Raw genomic sequence first — 14,406 nt, 5'->3', positions numbered from 1 at the left:
ACAAGCCCAGTGAAATCCAAGGAAAAGAAGTGAGAAGCCAGGCCCCCAAATCGATGAAACCCATGGATGAGTTCGAAAGGAAAAGCCTGATTTTAGACTTAAACCACTCCTCTTCCGCCAAGGACATTCTTCTTCGCGCAAGTGATCCTTGCTCATTGATCCACCTTTTTGTACGAATATAAATTAGAGGTTTTTATCCCTTTCTAGCTGAATGTGGGCCGCCTAACATTCGCCTTTGGAGAAATAAGGGCTAGTTTCCTCTCGCTTGTGAGAGGTTGACACTTTCTTCTTCTAACCTTGCTTCCTCAACTTCATAAACTCAATAAAGTTAAACTCCTACGAAGCCTCTCTCGAATTCTTTGAGCCTTCAATCACGCTTCGTAGGTAACCCTTCTTCTTTTACACTGTACTTCCTCCGAAACTCCTGAAAGAGAAAGAAACTCAAAAAAATGAACAAGCATCGGAAAAGATTCCACTCAAAGGCGTCAGACTTGTTTATTCCTTGTTCATAGATAGTAATCCTTCCGTTTCTTTTCTTGTTGGACTTTCAGCTTTACTATTTCTTGAATATGGAGAAATCAAAAGCTCTAGATGAGGGGTTCACCATCTCGTTGATAAGGACACAGGTGCAAAGAATTTACAAATAAAGGTTTCCTCTTAACTCCTACTCTGCCTCTCTTTCTTAATCGATTTGCTTCACACCTGTGAAGTCGCTTCTCAAACCTTTGTTCATTAATTCAGGTTCATATGGATTTCTGACTCCTTCTACACCTTCGAATTGGGATTTCTTACACCCAGCATATTCGATCTTTAGGTTCGCTCTAACTCTAGTTCGTATGCAAGGAAAGTTCTTCTTCCAGTACAGGTTCGTCTCTCTTTCCCTTGAATCTACGAATTCCGTCGAGGTCTTTTCCTTGCTTTAGTGCTTGGATCCATCTCATCCCTTGAAAACATAAAGAAAGTTCCTTTTTCTCTGTTTAGATACTCTAATTCTAGCCTCGTAAATAAGGTTATTTGACCCAATTCCACTCATCTCATAGTTGATGCAGAAGGAATCTTGGAATGTGGAATCATGAATTCAATCAAAGAAAATCAAAGATAAGCCTTTCATTTCATCTAAGGCCCACGTAACAGGGGAAGCCAAGTCACCTTGACCACTCAACGCTCACGACACCCAGCTGATTCACTCAAAGAAGGTTGGAATTGGGGGTTAGGTTAGGAGATGGAGCTTGACTGATGGTTCTGACTCTTTCTAATTGTGAGATTGATAATGATGAAATGAATCAAAGCAATTATCTGTGAGGCTACTGTTACGATAGAGAGTATCAAGTCTTTTGATTTTCTCAAAAACCATCCATCATTTTCTACTAACCATACGTTTACTGATTGAGCAGGCACTCATATATATTGAAGGGTACATCTAGGCTAAGTAGTTTGGGAGCTGGTCTTTGAAAAGAAAAAGATGGTAATGAAAAGAAAGACGGACTTTCCACAACCACCGTCATAGCTTGAGCTTTCTGTCTTCCCTTTTTTTCTCAAGAGGTGGATACTTTGCCATACATTTACCAACTGAGAAGGACCGCAATTCTATCATGGCTAAGCACTTTGGGCGCTGGTTTTTCTCAACTTCTTGAAAAGAGAAAGTAAGATAAAAAGAATGGAATTTCCAAAGTTGAAGTGTATGAATGCCGTGCAAATGGAATTCAAATTGTAAAAGCCAAAAACAACAATTCAGAGAAAAACAAAACTAAAACCTAAGCATGCATCTATGGAGGAAAAGGGAAAAAGAAACTAAGAGATCATAATGAGAATATGATTTTTTTTTCTTTTTGGAACACATAGAACTAAGAGATCATAATGAGAATATGAATACAGTGTGATTCTATATATCTCAACCAACTTAAGAGAGATGGAGGTAAGTTATTTCACTCTCTCTACACGTAAAATAACTCCCTTGCTAATATGAATCAAATCCATATTAATATTATTAATAAAATAAAATTAATATAAATTTAATTCATATTATATCTCATATAATATAAACTTTATATTATATCATATATAATATAAGCAATGGTTTAAATCTCTCGTATAATCTATAGTGCTAATATGAATCAGATCCATATTAATTTTACCTATAGTTTATTTATGAATCTTATTCATATTATTATTATTATTATTTGAATCATATTCACATATTAACTTCTTTCGTAAAAACTTCATATTATAATGTATCAAATACATTATATTAATTGTATCATATACAATTTATTTCCTTTAATCAATTTGAACAAAAATAAATTTGATTCTCATTATCCTTATTGAGCTAACAAGGGGACCTTATGGTTCTACAGATTAAAGTTCCAATGAAACGGGATTGATTAATTAAACTCTTTAATTAAATTAATCTATATTCATTAATTATTAGTCATTCCATTAAAGACTAATAGTTGCACTCTTCTTACTGTAGATATATTTTCGTGTCCATTAGATATAACCAACCAATAGTGCAATGACCCTTCACAAATTGCTCATAAGTACAACTAGGCCAAAAATTACCGTTTTGCCCCTATAATTACATCTAACTCCTTAAGTACCACCGATTCCTCTAATGAACAATAATTATAGTCCTACTACAACTGAACTACTCTCAGGCCAAGAGAGGGTGTGGCACCACATTGTTCAAGCCCTGGAATCAGCCCAAGCAATTTCTCTACTTTATCTATAGAGAAAGAGTGAATTCATTCTTATGTAGCTATGTTCTCAGCTTCTCGATCAGACGAATCCCCAAAATGGTAGGCATATTGAGTCAACGACATAAGCCACTCTCACCCATATAAATCAAAGGACCACCTTCATAGGCAGGAGTTCACAACTCACTCAGAATTCAGGACAAGTCACCTATGGTCATCCTGGTGAAATGTAGTCTCAACTAGTAACGATGTTAATAAACGAGACTATTCATTTCATTGTCCGGTCTTATACAAACTCTTTGTATAGAATACCCCCGCTCTAATGTCTCGACATGAATGATTATAATCAAATCATTTTTAGCACTTTAGAACAATTGTAACTACTACAAAGCAGGTCGTATTCGTAGTGTCACCAGGATAAGGCACCGACCTTATCCATTTACTACAGACCATTTACGTTATCACTTAAACAGGATCCACTTATATGTCTCCACATACATGTTTAGGTTACAGAAGATAACCTTGGATGTTAGTTTATTGGTTTTGTGGGTTAATGCAACTAAATGTCAAATAAAATAAAACACTTCATTTTATTAGATAAATAAAATGTTTATATAATATATACAATTACAAACTACAAGGCCACGAGATTTAGGGCATCAACCCCAACAAAAACTACCTATATGGATAGTTTTTGGTTAACTATCTTATTTCATTGAGTGTGTTTTTAAGTTCTCGTTTATAGAATGAATTGAATGAAACCTAATTTCACTTTCAATTGAGTAATAGAATCTAAACTTATGAACAACTTTTCTTTGATGCCGACATTGCTTTTCAAGAGAATCACTATTCATTCAGAGTTTGAGAGGTTATAATCAATCTTGTTTCAGAAGTAGTGATAAGAATTAGTCCTAATTTTTTAATAGGAATAAAGAGACTGAATTAATAGGATTTTGGGGAAAATACTTAGTGGATTGATAAGGGAGAGTCATTATCCATCCAACCTTGCTCTTTCATTGAAAACGAAAGAGACCCATTAAGGCTAGGTTTCCTTCGTTCAAGCTTAGTTGGGAGAGTAGGATCATACGACCGAGTGCCATAACTCTATCTTCTTTTCATTGCCCCTATAATAGGCAACTCAGCTTGATCAGTTAGAAAGGAAGCCACTCGACCAGCCGATTAATCGCTCCATGGGATAGTGGGTTCTCTAGAATCAGTCTTAGTTTCTCTTAGTCTTGAGTCAGGAGGTTCTTAGTTTCAGTTTATCCTTCCCACTCTTAGATGCTAAACAACTTAATCTCAAGTTCAAGTAGAATACAATAGAAACTTCCTTTTTCATTATCTCTAGCATTCTTTTCGTGAGCATGACATTCATTATTGACTCTCTCTTTCTTAGGAATACTATCGATAGGGAGAGAGAAAGAGGAATGAGAAGTTTCATGACTTACTGAAAAAGGCAGAAGGAAATCTTGAAGTAGAATGGTAATCATCCATATTGATTGAGGAAGAGTTGGGTCCTAGAGGAGGTACCTTCAAGCGATTTTCAACCGGTTGTAGAGTGTCAAAGAATTTAAGAAGCTAGAACTAAGAAGTTAAAGCCTCAGATCTTGGAGTTGCAGAAGTAGGAGGAGTCTAAAGGATTATTTCTTTCAATAAGAAATCAAACTTTTTCTTGAAAAGTCATTAATGAACTAATCTCATAAATGACCTTATGAAGCAAAATCGATCTACCTCACGCAAATCTCAAGAAAAAACGACTCTTTTGACTTGTTTACATAGGGAGATTTCTAAAAGTTGAAAGCCAGGCGCATGATATCTCAGATCATCCCAAGCCAGGAGTTCAAACCAAAACAAGAATTGAGTTTAAGTAAATGCTCTTTTCACTATTGCACAAAGAAAGGCTTTTCACTCATTTATTGAAACTAGGCATCTGATTCATATCCAAGGAAATTTAGGCCACCTCTCCGTGGGATTTCCACCCATAAATGAAAGCCCTTGTTTGCACTAGATTGAAGCAAACACCGAGACAAAAGAATCTTGTCCCTTACTCACACCCAACCGAAAGATCTCAATCAGGAGCTAATGACCTTCCTTCTCTTTATAATAGAATCTAAACGGGAAAGCGGAACACTACAAATTTATTGTCTTGCTTTTCCTGTCCTCTTTCTCATGAATATGAAATAATAGGCGTGAACTAAACCCAAGGAGCTGGGAGTCACCCTTGAATTCATTAGTAGGGGATGAAAAGGGTTTGAGGTTTTTTCTTGCGTCCCACCTATGGGTTGAAACTCATAAAAAGAATCAATCAAGAAGTTGCGTCCCACCTGACCAACGAATTGATTCTTCACAAGCTAACAAAGCATTCCCCTGATTCATGAAGGGAAGAAACCCATGCAAACCCACACAAGCTAAAGAGTCCACCCACCTGTGAAGTTAGAGGTCCCGCTTCAGAGGCACCAAAGTAGAGACCAAAAGCACTAGACTATATAAAGCATCAAAGTGACCTTAAGGCCTAAGGATTGACCCACTCTGATGGCTATGGAGGTGGGAGTTTCTCTTCAAGCACGAGTGCTTTATCTAAGCCAGGTGGATGGAAGTTGGAACCACTACGTGGGATCCCCACTTCTTTAGGAGAAATCTTAGATTGATTCACTTTTAGGTATTAGTTAGATGGAAAAAAACCAGCCCGTCCAGTCACCTATTTTGTCTTATATATTCAAGTTCTATTGTTTATAACAAAAGTGGAATCAATCTTAGAAAGAGTGGAAGCCAAGGAGAGATAAAATTGAGGAGGCTCCTCGGTTTGGAGTCAACTTTCTTTCTCTCTTTCATTCTGCTTTGAATTTGCTTAAAATATCTACTTAGATATATCTCGGAAGCTTGCTCAATCCCGACTCATGGCTTTCTTTTCATTTCTTTCATTGGAGTTCATCTTTTTGTTACAGAAAGACGTCTTATAATGATTGGGTTTTAGTTAGAGCGCCCTCTTTCTTTCAGCTCTTTCTTATTTTTTTTGAGAGGTTCGCGGATGGATGGATCAAAAGCAGATCTACTAGATCGACCCTCCAACTTGAGCTGCTCCATGGCTCTAACTCACGAATGATCACACCTTTCACACAGAAACATGTATTGAATAACCTCCTCTCCCGAGCGTACTTTTGTTCTTCCTCTTAAGCTCCCAAGCGCCACTATGCTCTTCCGTACCTGTCTTATGTTTATCGACCACTTCAAGAATGCATATGTTAAGCAGAAAGTCAATGAACAAGGCACAAAGAATTTTTTAGGAGTTCAATGAGAAAAATTGGAGTTGAATGAGACGAGTTGGAGTTGAATGAGACAAAATGGAGTTGAATGAAACAAATTGAAGTTGAGAGGAGCAAAGAATTTGCGAGAGGAGAGGCTTCGTAGGAGTTGAAATTGAAACTACTTTTTGCCTTCTAAATGTGAGTTTTTAGACTGATCTTCTTTCACGCTAAAAGAGAAAAATGACTGCTTTTGAATGTTATAATGTTCAATATTCTTTGACCCCCTTGGAAATTATGCATTTTCTCAAATTCTTTGAGCCTTTACTTGCATTTTATGATTTTGAGCTAATACCTATGGAATCATACTCCTTCTTACGTCTTCCTTTTTTGACAACTCAAATTCTCTTTGTTTATCTTTTTCTCTGATCTTGAATACTCTTTTCTCTCTTTAGTGAACGAGTTTATGAGTGAATGTGCTTACAGAATGAACTGATTCATGGGAATGGTTCACCTTGCATTTACTTCATTTTTGCTAATGAGTTCTTCAACTCCATAAAATTTTATTCATTATTATGCAATAATAGTTGAGGGATCAAAGAATTTGAGAAGAGAAAATGGATTGTGGGAGTGTGTGACTTGAACTATTAATTGGACCGTGTAGATACATGTCTTTTTACCTGCCACATTGGGATTCACAACTAAATGTGTCTTTATTCCAACCACCGTGAAAGCTTCATATAGAGGGTAGGCTGGTTCGCTTGAAAAAAATGGGATGATTGAGCAATTTTCTTTCAGGCACTTGGTTAAGAGCAAGCACCACCATAGAATCAACTCACCTGATAGAAGAATGCCCTAGCTTCAAGAAGAAAGAAGAAATATGGAGAAAAAACTAGTGCTCCTCAATTCAACTCCTTCGAAGCCTCACCAGAATCCATGTAGAGAATAAAGGAAGTAGCCTGAGGCCTCTACTCCATTTGTGCTTTCTTTTTAAATTTCGTAAGGCTAGCTTTCATCAAACTGAGTTAGTCGGGTAGAATGGGATTCTCGACCCAAATTTAGGCAGGTGAAATAGAGGTTAGAGGGTTGAAGAGTAGAGACCGAGTTTCAGTCTTCCATCTTCATATGAGGAATGAATATGCTTGATCGTCTTACTCTATTCAAAGGATCTAATTGAGTGAGATCAGGTATGCTCTCAAGTAAAGCAGAAGAAGAGGTTACCATATCATTTCCAGAGCTTACGAGGAAATAATAGGTAAGATAGATGCTGGAATCTCCATGATCAGTTTCCCATGTGGTTAGAAGTAGAAAGGCCTGTCGTTGACGAAAGAGTAGGACTACCTCCTATCCACATAGAATATCTTATTCAAAAGACACTGATTATAGACGGTCAACCCGCTCGATCCAGGAGAGTTCATTTTACAAGGCTAATTTGATTCTTCATCAGTGATTTCTTATTCATTGCGCATGAAACCCAGTATTATTAAGTTGAGGCCTCATCTTAAAGGTCAAATAAGAGGGAAAGGAGCAAAGCATTTAAGAAAGGTTTAAGAAGAGGTATTCTCAAATTCTTCTGATTTTCTTAGTTATCTTATTAAGTACAAGAAGGGAAGGAGCTTAACCTAAGAGAGAAGGAAAATTCTACGACTTGCATTTATTTGCATCGGGTTGGGGGGCATCATAATCTCACCAAGCTGAGGAATCCATCTATAAGGGGATAAGATGACCATATCTTAAAGGATGACCGAAGAGGTTGAGTAAGAAAGGAGTTCATAAGGGAAGGGAAGCGGGGATCCGCCATTCATTTCTCTTTAGCAGGATCATTAGATCTATGTCTTTTGGATAAAGAATCCCACGAAGTGATAACAAAGGAGAATCATGTCCAGTATGCCTTCCTAGTATCGTTAAAGGGAAGATCTTCCTCAATTCTCCAATGCAGAGTTCGAAGTAGAAAGAGGAGGAGCTCAAGAAGAAGAGGATCGGGGCTCTAGCCATATCACCAAATCGGGGTGGGTCTCACCTTGTTCACTTTTCTTCTACTTTATTAAGACCCAATCTCCCTACTTCATTCGTGTCATGTGATGATTCGATCTTTATTCTTTTCTTTTACAAATTGAGTTGTGAGCTTGACCACATCATCGAATTCCTCCCAAGTAGATCATGGAATCACATAGAGAAAGCTCGGTCTTTTATCTCTTGGACTAGTTCTCGTAAAGAATTGATCCCACTTATCCTGAAGAGCTAAGTCTATTGTCTTTATAGATGCACCCCTTTAGCTTATTATTAAGAAAAAAAGATCAATTTCCATGAATTTCAATTCTTTCAAATCCTTAGTCTTTTTGGCCTTGCCCTTATTTACCAGAAATGTCAGATTGCATCTCTTTAAGGTTTTTTCCCCTAGGGAGAGGCTCCGTACTGAGTTGACGAATACTTACCGAAGCAAAATCTGAACTAGTTGAATAAGATGGGGGGACTTTCCCCATAGAACTCGGGGAATTGGGGATTTTGAGTCTACCGTCGATTCAACAATCTCAATTGGCATTGCCTCGCCCCTCGTATCTTTTGCTCCGTCAGACCTCTTTTCTCTATTTATACCCTCGAGGAGGTGGAGATCTTTTCTATGTGAGAAGTTCCTGTGGATTGATACAGTGTAGTAGTAGAGAGTTTGAGTCTGTAATCTCATTATGTATGGTTATAGGTTCTTATCAGAGGCTTTCCTTACCGACAACCCTCACGCTTTTGAGTGTGAATCAATTCCTTATTCAATGAGCTTTTTTCTTTGTCATTTAGTGGCCTAATTAAGCTACTTCAGATGAGTCTGAAATCCATATAAATCTTAAAGGATAGGGTCAAAGATCATTGAATAAAGAGAGGGGAAAAGCGAAACTCCTTATCCTTCAAAGGAGTGCAAAGTTCATCCTTCATTTTGATTTTGTAATAGGTAAAGGACTGATTTCTTTTAGTGATCCTAAAATAAAGTTTTATATGATAAAAAGAAAACTTTTAGAAGTTCAAGGACGATTCGCCTATCCTACGGCGTAGTAGTAGGAGTATGATTCATTTATTAAAAATCAAAGAAGAAAGCACGAGATTGGTGGGAGGGTATACAATAAGGCCTTTCCTTTCTCACTATGGGGTTGAATGAATCCAAGTAAATTGAGATGGTGGCCTACTTTTTTATTTACATGAAGAACCTTATTTATCCCAACTAAGAATCGATTCAATCGAGTCGCCATAAGCCTTACTTTGAGGCGTAAAATGATAGAAGGAGAAAGAAGAAGAAATACCTGACTCAAGAACTCATTCCATTCCCTTGCTAGATAGACCTCTGTCTCCTCTGATTCAAGATCGAAAATGGAAATTCAAAGAAGTTGATCTTGAAGTTACTCATGAAACAAAGGATCTTGCTTTTTCAATAGAAACTCATCATACTAATTCAAATAGTATAGATTTTTTAGTCTTTGTTTATTGATCAGGAAAGCATATGAGAACCTATATCGTCAACTCTGCTGGCTCAGCTGCTTCTAATGGCACAGATTGACTCTTCCATGAAGTGGTACATGATGGAAAAAAACATGTAGCAGCAGAAGAATTAGGATCATGCTTTACTCTATATGTATCTAAACGATTTAGAAATTAACATGCAATTTCTATGCGATGGACTTAAACGAAGAGAGTGAAAGGTAAACGATGAACTTACCTTTCATAGTTCTCAACTTCTTCTTCGATCCAAAGCTTCTTCTTTGCTTGAAAATCACGAGCAAGGACAACCACTATGTTGACCTATCAATCTCATGACCAAGAACAGAGTTGTGGGACTCGTTTTTTTGTGAAGTAAATCTTTTAGAGAGATGGAAGGTGGTGTATCTTTTAGGTGATTTTATGAGAAAAACATCATCCTCTTCTCATTCCGTAATGAGAAGTTTATATATAAAATTTACATGCAAATTATTTCATATAATCTCAACACCTAATTAATCCATCAACTCTTAATGGAATTAATGGCTTCTAATTCACAATAAGTTGCCATATTGCCCACTAACTTTTAGTTAATTAAGTAATTAATCAAAGGGGCAAATTGGTCATTTGACCAATTAAGTCAAAGTCAAACTTTGACTTTTCTTAGTCAAAAGTCAACTTTTGACTTTTTGCTATTTTATATGTCTTGACTTATTCTAACCTCCCGAGTATGAATCTGCATTTATTTTTCTAAAATTCAAATCATATTTGAATATAAATCCTGTCAACTTCTTGAGGTGTCTTTGGACATTGTTCTTCCTCAACAGCAGAAGCATAGGGAATGTTACTCATATCCTCAACTTCTTGAGGTGTCTTTGGACATTGTTCTTTTGATAAATAAATTCCATATCTGTACGGCAACAGATCCTTTTCGGAATTCTACATCTTATATCTTACAATATATTGTCTATATAAGATGTTTGAGGCATGGCTAGTGTTTTGTTCTTTCGGTTCCGAACTATTTGGATACCAAGAATATATTGTGCATTTCTCAAATCTTTCATTTGGAATTGTGTAGCTAGCCATTTCTTAATATCAGTTAGATGACCTATATCATTCCCAATGAGTAGAATGTCATCTACATACAGAATTAAGAATGCTATAGTAGAATTGATGATCCTTTTGTAAACACAAGGTTCATCAACATTTTGTTCAAAACCATAAGATTTGTTCGCAGTATCAAAACTTATATTCCAGGATCTAGATGCTTGTTTCAATCCATATATGGATTTTTTTAAGCTTACAACCCTTTTGTTCTTGACCCTTTTGTATAAACCCCTCTGGTTGGACCATATAGATACTCTCCTCAAGATTTTCATTCAAAAAGGTCGTCTTGACATCCATCTGCCAAATTTCATAATCATAAAAAGTGGCGATGGATAAGAGTATTCTAATCGACTTTATCATGGCAACAGAAGGAAAGTTTCTTCATAATCTATTCCCTCCTTTTGTGTATAACCTTTTGCCACTAGTCGAGCTTTGAAAGTCTGTACTTTACTAGCTTGATCTCGTTTCCTCTTGTAGATCCATTTACATCCAATAGATTTTACATCATTTGGTTAATCTACTAGAGTCCAGACAGAATTGGAATACATAGATTCCATTTCGAGGTCCATGGCTTTGATCCATTGGTCACAGTCCACATCATTCATTGTCTGTTTATAGGTCAATGGATCCTCTATCCCATCATCAGGTATGATGATTTGAGCTTCACTTAAACCCAAATAGGGATCAGGCTGTCGTAAAACCCTCCCACTACGACGAGGCTCTCTTAACTCTTGAGAAGGATGTGTTTGACCAATATTCCTAGTTTTATCTACTATTTCAGTGGATGAACTAGGTCTATCTGTAGTATTCTTGGAAATTTCTTCTAATACTAGTTTACTGCGAGTTTGATGATTTCTTATGTGGTCTTCCTCTAAGAACATACCATTTCTCTCCTTTTTTCTGAGCAAGGTATTTTAGGCAGTTTCTCAACCAATGCCCATTTTCACCACAGTGGTAACACTTACCTTTTTCTGTAGTCTTCTTTTCCTTGTTCTGTTTGGGAGTCTTTCCCTTTCCCTTCTTTTGTATCTTACGATTGAGGGTCCTTCACAGGTTGTTCGTAATCTTGGCTGAGTCAAAATATCGTTTTACCCCCAAGATTACATCTTGCTCCTTAAGACCCACTGATCCACTATTGAACAATTGGTTTAAGGTCCAACCTATAAATAAACCTGAATCCTTCTCAAGCCAATGAGAAGGTGGGGCCTCTTGTTCAAGACTTGGATTCAGTCCTTAAGGGAACAACCTATGTACAATCTCAAAAATGGGTAGGAGCGAATTTCGTCTTGCACCCTATGTTCCTAGCTATCCATTTGGTCTTATCCCTAAAATGGGAGGCTTATTGGGCCTTCGATGATGAGTTACCCTCACCTATACAGATCTAATGATACTACCGAATGAACATAAGTTCATAGTTAGCTCAGGTGATCAAGTTACCTAGGTCATCATAATTGAAATAGTCAGTTTATAGTTTACGTTGTTATAACAAAAAAGTGACTATTTCGTGGTTCCAGTCTTATGCAAACCATTTACATAGAACGCCTCCACTCCTATGTCTCTACATGAACAATTCAGGATTACATCGTTGTACTAACTATGGAGCGGGCCACATCCATATTGTTTTTCTAGAATAAGACGACCACATACACTATAGACTATTTGGGCTATTAACTCGAACTTAGTCAATGTTTATGTCTCTACATAAAGTTCAAGTGTATTGACAAACTTAGTTAAAATAGCCTCGAGACCTTAATTTATTGGTTTTAAGACTATAGCATTCACTAATACAATTTATTGAATCAAATAACAAAGTACGAGTTTTAGGACACAAATTCTAAAAGTAGCTTTGTGGAGTGGATGAACTTCTTTGCACCCTACTAATGAAGGTCAAGCCTAATCTGCCTAATCTCTTCTATAAATATTTTAGCCCTATACATTAAGGCTAGGCTTTTTCTTTTTCCAAACCTACTGTGAAATGAAAGGTGAGAATGATTGATAAGGAGAGGACCTTGCCTCACCTGTCGTAGTGATCCGGTAGGTAGCAAAAGCTAGCACCCATAGTGAATGGGCCTAGTCAGAACTCCCTTAAGAAAGCCTTTTTCAATTACCACCTGATTCACCAATTGCCTAATTGGGTATTACGTCGGTTGGTTTTTGACCTTGGATTTGGAGATAGGGCTTTTTCCTTGCCTTATTTTCAGTTTTGAGTGCTTCCCACAATCTTTCAAGTGGTAATCAAAAGAGTCCGAGCAATCATTGAACAAGTCAACTCCTTATGGAGCCTGGTCGTAGGTTTCCTTGATAGATGAAATGTGAACCAAGGGTTAGAGGGAGAAAAGATCCAATTAGCCACAGTTCTATCCTATCCTCTTAAGCAGCTTTCTTAGCTCACATATCTAGTATTAGAATTCTGACTCTTTTCTTTGACCATCTAGCTAGTCATCTTCCCTAGAGAGTTGGCTATCTAACGGAAAGCGTATTGGATCTGCCCTTGTTCTCTCTTGTGAGTCAACCAAGTTATCGCAAGTTTTGATAAGTAAGCACGCCATCAAGTCTAACCGCTCCGTAGGGGGCCCGTTCTCAATTCAGTAAGGAGTGAACAATTTTTGTCTTCCTTCCTACTACCCATTGCCTCGATAATCCAATGTCAAAAGTAGATAGTCAAAAGTAGTAAGTAAAGCAAGCAACTCTAGGTTCATGTCGAACCAGTAGCAAAGTTGTTTTAAAACTGTAATGGGAAGTCTTAGGATCAAAGAATTTGAGAAGTCAGCCTGAAAAAGAAAAAGTGGTTTAGTCCCTATAGTCCTCAATCAAGTCGAAATTTTCTTTCGTATTACCTTTTAAAAAGAGTCTATTCGAGAGTGGAAGATATTGATCTTCTTAGGCACAACTCGTTCCAAGTAAGCACTGAGACTAAGTTTGATTCTAAGACAATGATATCTTCGCGAACTTTTTACTTTCCCTTATACTTAGCTATATTAGCTTGGCATGTACTCTACTATCACTAGATGCACAACTCTGATGAACTAACGCACCTATTTCAAGAAGGGAACTCATAAGGCTAAGCTGTCGTCTTGAGGTAGGAAGAAGAAAGACAAGGAAAAATAAAAGTATATGGAAGATGCCCATTGAGCGGGAAGAAATTAAATAAATGATCTCTGAAGGTAGTTTACTAGCTGACTTCTGAAAGTCAAGAAATTCTCCTTTCAAGCTTTGTTTATTCCCTCTTTCTAATAAAGGAGTAGATTCAAGCCTGAGCTCTGTCCACTTTCGCTTCTGAGTCTAGATGGGTTGGAAATTAAGTCAGGGTTTAGGGCTAGTGAGTTACTAGACATTCGTAAAGGTAGATGCACTTGTAGACAGAAAAGTTTGGAGCAAGATTGATTGAATTAATCAAAAGACTAAAACTAAGTTATAGGTCAAAAGTCTATATGGAAATAAAAGGAAGAAAGAAATAAAAAGAAGTGAAGACGCTTAATGTCTAATGTTTCTTTTTTGCACTCCTCTCCTTCTTAGTCAGGCTGTTTTGCATCTGTTAAGTCACTTATCAAATTCTTTGAGATTCTTTGATCCTTTCAGGTACATATGGATTTCTAACTCGTCCTACGTAGCTTAATTAGGACCACTTCTAACTGATCGCGATGCAAATTCTCCGCCCCTTGTTCTTCAATATTCTTTTCACCCTTTCTTCATAAGTCTAAAGGACCCTCAGAGTATATTTGAGTGACCCACAGAGTGGTATGGCCAGAGCACATATTGTATTTTCTAGATTGTGCTTCTTAACAGCTATCTGGCATTTGGTGTATTGGGATCTAGAAAGATTTTGTGATGAACGTACAGAAAAACCTTCTTTGGATTTGCCGAAGAGTTTTGGAATTCATTTCTCTCTCAAGGTTAGGTTTCTT

The sequence above is a fragment of the Cucumis melo genome, chromosome 6, assembly GCF_025177605.1.
Source record: "Cucumis melo cultivar AY chromosome 6, USDA_Cmelo_AY_1.0, whole genome shotgun sequence".
NCBI classification, from domain to species: domain Eukaryota; kingdom Viridiplantae; phylum Streptophyta; class Magnoliopsida; order Cucurbitales; family Cucurbitaceae; genus Cucumis; species Cucumis melo.
Note: the sequence above shows the minus strand (reverse complement) of the source record.